At 38.2% G+C, this 10820-nt stretch overlaps 1 protein-coding gene across 1 annotated transcript in view; it reads left to right on the plus strand.

Annotated features, from left to right (window-relative positions):
• SPON1 (spondin 1) overlaps nt 1-10820 on the plus strand; it is a 465900-nt gene that overhangs the window by 322458 nt on the left and 132622 nt on the right. The gene's annotated exons all lie outside the window — the stretch shown is intronic.

The following is a 10820-nucleotide window of genomic DNA, read 5'->3' on the forward strand; positions in this document are numbered from 1 at the left end:
AGGGTAGTAAAGTGAAGGACAAGCCAGGAAAAAAGATTTTCTGCCAAAACGTTGGCAAGTTTGGTCTGAATTCAGTAACGGTTTAGGGTCAACCAAAACCTTTCTTTTTTGTGATTTCTAGCTATTTGCCAAAAAAAGTGTTCAGAACAATAACATATGATCTAGAAATACTTTTCTGGCTGTTCTGGAGGATAAAGGCCAATTCTAGGCCCTGTCAATGTCATGTATTTAGAGTAGAAATGTTAACAGGGAAATATTTTTTTCTTTTTAACTTTGCTGAGTAGGCATCATAGGTTAAGTCTGGTTTTAATTTTCTGTTTGTGTAATTGTTTGCATAAGTCTGAGCATTAAAACTAAAAGCAGACCCTACAGTACTTTTTAATTACAGTTCTTCAGCTTAAAGTAGATGGTGTGTGCTTACTGCTTAAACTTACTGCTTAGTTTAAATATTACCCTTGTTTACCATCACAAATGAGCTTCAAGTGTAGCACCATGTTAAGACAGATGTGCAGAAGGAAATTCTCTTCTGTGTTCTTTCAGTCTGCCAGACTTTTGATTCAGTAGTATGGGGGTGTCTTGATTTAGACACAATGGAGAATTTAAATGAAGATGTAACCTTCAGAAAAATACATTTGTGGGGTGTATGTGTCATTATATATATCAAGAGATAATAAAACCATGTTTTAAAACAGGATTTTCAGATTCCTTACCTGTATTGTAATGCATGTTTCAAACAAGGGATAGGCATGACACAGCCCTATACACTTAATTTAATCTTTTCAGATTAGAAAAATCCTTGCAAAATTGCAATAAAAATACAGAAGTTGCATAGCATCAGCAGGACCAAAAATTCTGACTTGATGGATCTCAACTATGTAATGCTCAAGTGACTCTTGGAATAGCAGAAAAGTCTGTATAAATACATGATCAGTACTCAGGGCAGATGTACTGATATCTACACAGTGGAAACAATACTAGTTCGGCTCCTGCCTCTGCCTTTTTGAGATAATCACAGTGAAAGTGAGCAGTAGTGACACACCATTAAGTGTGATACTGCCACGTGGTAGGGATCTTTATCTCCTGTTACAAAAAAATGCAAAAAGCTATAAACTCAGTGTAAAAACAGGAATTCCAGATATAACTGTTTAAAAAGATAGGCCTTTAAAATGTTTTCCCAGTTCATATAGCATTTCTTAAAGAAAGAGTCAGTGTGACTAATTCTAATAACAGAATACTGATGTGGTAGTTTTTTTTATCATGGTTAACCACTGATCAGAAAACAGATATTCTTAAAATTTGCTACCTTTTTTTCCTCCTTTGGACAGGTTGGTATTGATGACATTGAGTATGAAGGATACGAAGTTCAGCTTTTTTTGGGTGACTCTCATCAAGTTTCAATAAATGATGATTGAAAAAACTAGCAGAAATCCTATTATTTTAGAATAGGACAGGGAGGAAAGAAGGAAGTATTTACTTTCTCCAGAGAACATGCATGTAACTGAGAACATATAACCTTTTCCATAGTGCAGAATTATTCCTGTCAGTTTTACTGAGGGCAAGGTTGTGACAAGCCTACTTTTCAATACGAGTGCTTCCCATACCTTGCATGGCTGATGTAAAGAACAGAAACAATTGCAGTACCTTGGGGGCAGTTTTACATGTGCGCTGATGCATTCTGAGTATAATGCATGGGATATGACTTGATTAATCAAGTCTGCTGTAGTGTTATAATCAGAATGCTCCAGTGTGCTGTAGCATCTTATGTATTCAGCGTCCTGTGTTTCAAAGTGGAACGGGCGGTGCTTTAACTAAAACTCATCAAATGATCTTTAGTTAAAGTGCCCCTGCCACCATTTTGAAATGTGGGATACTGAACACATGGGATGCTGCAGGCATTTTAATTGGGGCAGCTCCAGAGAGCTACTCTAATTAAACCACTTCCCACCAACACTGGAGCATGTGTATAGGCACCCACAGTCCTATACATGTGTATAAAACCCATAGTTTTAGTTAGAGAGTTTGCTCTAGAATTGCTCTCTTTGTCCTCCTCTGAATGCGTGCACCAGAAGTGGAAGGTAGGTAATGCTGTCCTTTGGCATGTGTATGTAACCAAAGCTCCACACTTATTCCATTCTCTATAAAAGGACTAGTTTTTGGCCAAGTTCCTCAGGGCATATAAAAGTGTGTAGCAGCTGGTATGTCTGTCTGCATATTAGAAAGCCCTGGGACTTATGTGGCTCTTTGAGGGTACAGTGTGGGACTCTGTTTTACTGGCAAAATTGAACCATAGCTGAGGCTTCCAATCATGGAAGTGCATTTGTGTTGTAAGCATTGTTTCCTACTTTATACAGATATAGGATAAAAATCTTGTCTCTTTTTTTTAAAGGTACAATCTCCTTTGTTTTTAAGGAAGGAAGAGGAAGAAATATGGTTTTAGAGGGTAGGGGACACTTGATGTGAAGGAACAGATTTCAGAATTGAATTGTATAGCAGGTAATTCCTCAGTTCTTTAACAGATAGAAAAAAATATTCTAAAGCCTTTCCGGGTAGCAGGCTGGGCACCTCTGTGGAATTTTAACAAGGGAATCTTCATGTCAGACAAGACTTCTGGGATTTGGGGATACATTCACCGCAGAGCATTGGGAGATATTAGTTTTGGCCTGTATATTATCAGTTTGTGTAGCGCTTGCACTCCAAACAAAGTAATGCATCGATAGTAGAAGTGTCTCATTTCTGGAAATGATTCATTACTCATATAATTTTGCTTTATATTAAAAAGTGGGTCAGGTGTCAGTGTTTTGAATTATTTTCCTAGAAAATGCAACCAAAAACTATTTATAGACAGTTTAAGAATGTTTTTGCTCAGTCAATTAGGAAATGAGCTGGAAGATGCCTTAGAAAAAAACACTTTAATCTCTTTAGTGATTAGTTGAAATACTATTAGGTTCCCCCACTAGTCCTTACAGGACAGCTGCGTAGGAAACAAATGCCTTCCATTCACATAGATTCTGAGACAAGCAACTACACATCATCATTCATGTGGTGCTTAATGTCCAAAGCAAAGAGGCAGAAAAAATCAATAATTTAATATTTTTTAATGTAAGAAGGACAGTTTTACATTTGTTGCACACACAAAGTATGCACAGACTTGAGTGTTCATGAAGGGCAGTACTTAGCCCTGACTAGGTACAAATTTACTGCACCAACGCATGCAGAAAATGGGAATGAAATACTGTTCTGTTGAAGTCAAAAGCCAAACCAAGGAGTGTATCGCATGATTTGAGTGGACTGAGATTTTTTTGCTTCAAGGAAGTAATGAATTTTAGGGAAGTAAAGACAGAAGCATAATGGGGTCAGGAAAGTGAATATGTCATATTCTCTCAAATGGCAAGGAGAAAAACAACAGTGAAATTAAAAGGAAAAAACATTTCCAGTGAAAATCTTTCTGAAAATAATGCTGTTTGAAGCTGATTTAAAGCTTTGTGCAGCTAGCATAAATGGTGCTACCATAACTGATGTGTTATGCTGCAAAATGGTGTTTTAATATATCCTATACTGCACGGCATTTTCCCAATCTTGTGTTGCACCTATTGTTAAGCCTCCTCTGTCTGTTTCTTGTATGGCTTCTATAAATATAAATAAATACATGGACATGCTGAAGGCTGGGTTGAAGGAAGTTAGCATATTCGTGCCCATGAGGCCTTAATAAAACAAAATTACATTGCTATTTTTGCAAACATTTTTTTTTATTTTCATAAAAGAAAATAGAGTTTTCTGCGCTCAGGGCTATGAATTTATGACTGTCAGAACACATTTTTTTTTTCACAGATATGGGTAAGAGCCAAGGTCTAAATAACCATTTTATGAGCTTTTATCAAACTTTTGTTTTCAGCTTTTATCCATTTCATAAGCTTTTAGTTGAAGTGCCCATTGAATACCAACTCCAGTGATTTTTGTTTTATAAGCATTAAACTAAGTTTGCTGGTTTTCCTCTCATAAATCACACTGATATTAAATACAGAAACTTGTTGCAAATAAAACTAGGTCTCCACTTTTAAAACAATAACATAGAACACCAAGAGCAACGTTGTGAAAGTGAAGGAGAAACGATAGTCACAATTTGGCTTCATTAACAACTAGCGATTTGCTCTGTAAAAATGGTTTCTAGTGAATGAGTTAAGGACTTGCATAACTGGGAAATTACTAAGCTGGGAGAAAATATGTATTTTCCCTGCATCTTTTTGGCCTGTTTTCTGGCAGAAGTTCATTCATTCAGCTGATTGAACATTTTATTTTTAAATTCTGAAATCAATGAACTATTTATTACAGTCAGCCTCTCTAATTGGCAGTATAATTATACATGGGATTATTGTCTCTTTCATTTATTTTTCTTGAGTGATTAGTGTGTGATGCTGCAATTCATTTAGAAGAATGACTTATTTTATATTTGAAATAATTTAATTAAAACAAGATTGGTAAGAACAAATGGGAACATTTACATTTGACATGTACAGTAGTGTAAAACATACATCTGAAGGCAGTTGTCTGTATATTAATTTAGGATAATTAATTGGGGTATTTACGTACTACTATTACCTAATTAACTTGGCAGCAAGGTAATTAATTTACAGTTAGAAGTTGGCCAAGAAACACAGAGCCTTGGAAACACAGGCAGCTGCCTTTGTTTAACTGACTCTTTTTTGGTCCCGTGGTTGTTTAAATAGGAATTGTATTGCAGAGTATTCAGAAATCAGAGAATACACCTGTTTTATTGGAAGGGATAGTCCTCATATTTATCTCATTGCAAGAACAAGGTGCAGTATAAAGAGATGATCAGATTTGTCTAAGTGTTCCCTTTCAGAGATGTGTCTTGTACAATACTGTCTGGTAAAGTATCCATCAAAAATGCCTGTAAATAGTTCCTGGCAGATGTTAAATTCAGACTATATGTTTCTTCTAAAACGTACCTTACATCAACATTGCCTGGTCTCATGTATATGTGTAAAAATTGGATTGGACTGCTAGGCACTGAACAGGGATTATGACCCAAACCAAATGAGTTTTTGAACTCTTCTCTCAGCTGTCAGCATGAAAGCATAATGGGCCAAACCATAGCTATAGCTAACATACTGCCCCCCTGAATAAAAGAATAGCTTTCTCCAGTTTTTCCAGATGATAATGTACTTTTTTGGTATGTAACATACTGAAGGTTGTGTGAGACCTCTCATGGCAAAGCAATGGTTGTGTGTAGCCTGCCTTCCTCTCCATGAGCCAAAGTAGGAGCACCATTCTGCTCAAATATGCATGGCTCTGGGAGCATTTGGCATAAAACTTGTCCACTGTTACACCTGGGTGCTCCAAGGTGGCTTGCATGTCATTGAGGACCAGTGTGAGGCCTTTTTCATATAGATTAAGTTACTCCACTCCAATTGGGTGGAAGGAGAGGGGAGAGATGGAGGTAGCAGAAGTTCTATGCACCGTAGTGGCTTAGGGGGAGCATGCCTGCTGCCTAACATTCTAGCTCTCCTCTCCTTAGTTAACTATCCTTGCTTCAGTCACTTCACTTTTCCTACCAGTTTTTCTTATCCAAAGTTCATGTTTGAACAGAGTTTTTGACTTGCCAATAGAACAACAAAACAATATAGAATGTCAGGTACTGTGACATGATTGCTAGAGCCCTGCCTGAAGTACAAGCCAATTTCTGTTTAAAATGTATGAGCCCCATCACTTAATTCTTAGTGGAAATTCTGAGATTAGTAAGGGCAACAATGAAGGACAATTCATGTAGATTCAACATTCATGACTCTCATTAGTTTCAAAATACACAGGGGAAATTGAGTGATAGGCTTGGCTAATAGGAATTCTGAGTGCAGTCATAATAATGCACCATGATCCAGTGAATTCACAAGTACACAGCGATTGTTCAGCCTTGATCTTTACTCATACCCCAGTTAATCAGGAATGCCCACACTGTAGTTGAGTGAGCATGAGATAAGAGAATCAGACTCCTCACATGTTATACAGTTACTTAAAATAATGGAAAATACTTTAAAGTGGAGTTATACTTTGACGCAACTATCTGAAAAAGGATATTATCCGCCATCCCTCCAAGGAGGGTTGTTCAGAAGACATGTTGAATGACTCTATTTGTAATTTAAAACCTAAGCCAAGTTATCTTGCTAACTTATTAAACCATTTCTAAGGCAAACTGAACACCATTTGTCTTTGGATATCCTTGGAGTCAAACTTTGTTCTGTGTTGGCTACCTGTGAATATTTGTTGCAGCAGGGTTACTGAGTACAGAAGAGCTCTGAACACATGAGAGCAGTTAAGACCTCCATTCTATTTTACTGTGGTTAAATGCTTTCTGTAATGCCAAGATATTTTGATTGCATGGATGAACCACTCTTTCTCTCCCAGCCATACAGCAGAAGTAAAATCCCATGCAGTTTTGTAACCATGGGAGCAAGAGGGAACAGTGAATCTCAGCCACCTAGAAACCCCTCTGTAGTGATTGGCAAGGTATTAATCCACAATGGCATTTCTTAGGGACCTTATATATAGAAAACTTGTGCCCAAATCTGGTGGGTCCCCAACCAAATCCATACAATTCCTTATGAATTCTAACAGTAATCCTTCCCTCTGGAAGTATAATTGGCTTGCATGCTTCTGCTTCAAGCTTTAACTTCAGTGGCAATATCTTGCAGAATTTTAATGCCTTGCCCAGGGAAGTATTCAGTAATGAGTTCACCACTTTGCAGCTCCATCCCTGCCAGCAGTCATATGATAAAACTTCAGGTAGACCATCAAATGGAGTTTGTTCAAATGAAACATTCTGGCTCCCAGAGGGGAGGAAAAGTTGCAGAGGTATAGTCTATATCCAGTAACTTAGCTGTCACTTCTTTATATATTATTCTTTCCTTCTTCGTTAATTTTCTCCTCTGGATGCTGTGCAGCATTTGGTCCCTTGTAGCTGTTTTACAGCAATAAACAATGCACTGGTATAATATTAGTCTTCCATAATTTAAAGCGTTAAAAAACACGGGTTATAGTGCTTTCTATTTGCAGTTACAATACTCCAGTGTAGAATTTGTGCTGCATTAATTCGTATCCTATCGTGTCTTAAAGCTTAATTAAAATATTGATTACTTAAATACATCAATATTTCTGTCATCCCCTAGACTTATCTCTCTTTATGTCAATAATTCAACCTAAAAGTCCCTTTAGTTTTGATTTTTAAATCTATTTGTAATATTAAGGAGACTGCAAATGAGAACTGCATTTATAATTTATTCTGTGAAGGACAGAAGTGGGGAGCAAAACTCATGTCATGTGTCTCAATGATCTCTCCAGGTATGGAGGACAGATTGACTGGTCTGTAGTACCCCGGATCCTCCACCTCCTTTTTCTGAAAGATGGGCACTGTATTTGGCCTTTTCTAATCATCTGGGACCTCACCTGACCTCCATGAGTTCTCTAAAAGGATAGCCAATAGCTCCAACAGTACCTCAGCCAATTCGTTCAGTACCCTTGGGTGCATCCCATTTGGCCTTGACAACTTTAAAGCATTTTACTTTCCTAAGTAGTCCCTAACCTGTTCTTCTATAGCTCTGTGCTGTTTGTTTTCTTTCCCTGTCTTTGCTGCCAACTGCACGTCATCTGTTAGCTTGCCCTATTTGTGAAGACTGAAGTAAAAAATATACTAAATACTTCAGCTTTCTCTGTATCATCTAGAACTAGGTTGCCTTCTAGATTTCTTAAGGGACCTATGGTTGCTTTGGTCTTCCTCTTACCAGGCTAAAAACACTTGTCCATAAAGTCTGTAAAAAACTGAGTTATCAGTAAAACAAAAAACAAAACAAAAACAAACAAAAAAAGCCCCTAAGAAACCATGAACTTCATTGAAGATCTGTTGTCAGAATGAGGCATGATGCAAGTGTTGATGGTCAAACAGAGCCAACCAGTGCCAGCCTTTGTCTAAGCATAAATACAACTCACAACTCTGCTTGGCAGTCTGTCAGGGCTTTGTGTCCCACTTGCTTCCATAGCCCCTCTCCTTCTGCTCCCCACAGCGAAGTGCTGTTGCCATGTCCTCTCAGCCATTTCCTGCCTGTAATGGTTGCTTGCCTCAAAGGTAGGCAGGGTCATGCAGCTCCAACAGTCTGAGGCACCAGGCAAGACTATTACCTTGTTGGGGTTAATTTAATGTTTAATGGTTAAAGTTTTCTCTAAGCTTATGTGTTTATCTGTCCCCGCCCCCCCCATCATAAACCCTGTTTTGGTTTAATATTACTAGCAAATGCTGCACTTTAGAGCACCCAGTTAAAATTTATTTTCCCAGGTTTCTGGGTGGGAGCCTGAGCCACATTTAGAAAGTTGGTGTTAAACCCCTAACTTTGAACCTGGCCCTTGTCACTCCCATTTAGGTTCTGGCAGAAGAATTACATTTACATTATGTAAAAAATATATCAGTAAAAACATGTCAGTAAAAACTTAGGTTGTCAGTAAAAAAAAATCCTTTACTTAGCAACCCTTTTTCCCAGTGAACTCTCCACTCAAATTCTTTTCTGTTTGCTGGCTTGTTGGCTGGTCCTGGTGTCACTGGCTCTGGTATTGCTGGGTTCTAACCAGCTAGCCTTTCTGCTTAGGCAACCCCACTTCCTTGTTCACACTTCTGTCAGCTGCTGTGCTCAGCCTCAACATGGCACCCAAACTGAACCTAGTGACCAAGCCCAAACCAGGGAGGCCTTTCACTTACCAACACTCACAAACCCTCAGCCCAGGCAATCAATGTTTCATTCTGCTCTTCTCCCAAGCAGAAGTCCCAGTCAGATCCCTTGCCCTGGTGTCCCTGTTTTGGGTGTCACTGTGTTCTAGGTAGCTTAGCTTTTCTCCTTAGGCAAGCCCTGCCCAACACCCTTGCCCCATTCATTAGGACAGAGTATGATGAGTTTGGGGAGCATACAAAACATAAGATTCCATCCAAGTTCCTGGAATTGAAAACCAGAAGACAACATTATATTCATGGTTTGTCCTTCTTTACAATATAAACCAAAAATGTTCATCCTGAAATTCTAGCATCAAGCACAATATAGTGTCTAGGAAAACAATATTGATTTAAAAACAGGATGTAGACTCCACTATATCTGTGTTGGGGGCTTCCATAGTTTAAAAATATGTATCTTACCGCTAGTCTGAATGTTTCAAACTTCAGCTTCTAGCCACTGAATCTTATATGCTTTTGCTTGCTAGATCTTTTAATTAGCTACTGTTAAATGTGCCACTTATTTACTTACAGCCTTTGATCAAGTCACCTTTCAATATTCTCTGGGCCAAGCTAAATAAGTATAAAGTGTAAAGCTTGTCATTGTAAAAGTGGTCTTCCAGGCCCAAATCATTCCATTCCATTTCTGAACTTTTTCCCCAATTTTTCCACATTGCGTCTACTTCTAACTTCCTCATCAAAAACAATGTTAATGGCCTCGCTGTGATGGAATCAGATTCGTGTGTGTGTGTGTATATATATGTGTGTGTATATAGATATATATATAAAAAATAAAAAAAGAATTATGTTAAGAATTTTAGTTAAAGTATCATAGAGGGAGCTCATGTTCATTGTTTTTCCACTATGGCTTCTTCTCCAAAATGCTTTCCAGAAGCACTGCTTTCTGGGATACTGTTCCCCAAATTATAAGCATGTCCTAAAGCCTTTGTTCCTGGATGTTTTTCTGAAACATACCTTGTTAGTGACCTACATACCTAATTGATTGCTATTGTCACATGGATTACATCATGACCTTGTTAGAAATGAAAGTATCAATATTCCCCTTTTATTGACAGGAAATAGCACAGGGAAACTAAACTCACTGAAAGTCACATGACAAATCCTGGCATTCAAGAGAGCAGCCTCTGTAACACTGGGTCCTCAGTCAATATGGCTACAGGCACCAATGGTGTCTCAATGTATTTTTTATTGAATACTTCTTCCTGGTTCTCCTTTAAATATTTCAAAAGTGTTCCTTTCCATTAAAGATATTTGGAAGAAACAGCATGGACCTAGATAAAGTTGCCCAATAGCTAGAAAATAAAGACAATTTGAAGAAAGCTTTGGATGCTCACTTACACAGTAATGCAGACATTTCTCTACAGCCTGTATATGATTTAGCTTTTCTGTAGCATGTTCCTTTTGGACACTCCGGTGGGAGCTCTTCTCCATCAACGTCACTTTTACACCAGAGCACCCAAGGGGTTTCCTGTTCAGCCCTGATTGACATCCACATGACAAAAGTGCAAAATAGTTCAGCATAACTTTTTTTAAACAAACAAAAAAAACTGGTGGTGGTTTTGGTAGGATTGTTTTTGATAGCCATGTTTAAAAATTGACACAGTAGTGCTTGGGATTTGTTTCAAATGCTTCCAGTGGTGCCAGTGCATACTCAGAGTGACTAACATTGCCTGACAGTTTCAGTTTTAGTGCAGTTATTGCTTTGACAGGTCTTGACTTTCTGCCAGCTCACTTGGCATGAGGCATTTATATCCCTTTTGCCCCACTGTCTTCCTGGATACTGTCTTTTTCCTAAGCATGGTTACTTGTTATTGCTGTTGCTTGCTCTTCTGATTTTTTCTAAAGTTCCTATCTATCACTCCTTGTCCCTGTTCTCACTCCTTGTCCCTGTTCTCCTTCTAGGTCCCTGTACTCTCTCTGCTTTTGGAAGAGTGGAGTCTGAAATGTTCAGGATGCATCCCGGTTTTCTTCCATTGTTATTTTTTTAATACAACCCCCCCTCCCTATCCCCCCCCATTATACTAGAAGGAGTGGC

The sequence above is a fragment of the Gavialis gangeticus genome, unplaced genomic scaffold (assembly GCF_001723915.1).
Source record: "Gavialis gangeticus isolate Ggan-Ray unplaced genomic scaffold, GavGan_comp1, whole genome shotgun sequence".
In the NCBI taxonomy this organism is placed as follows: domain Eukaryota; kingdom Metazoa; phylum Chordata; order Crocodylia; family Gavialidae; genus Gavialis; species Gavialis gangeticus.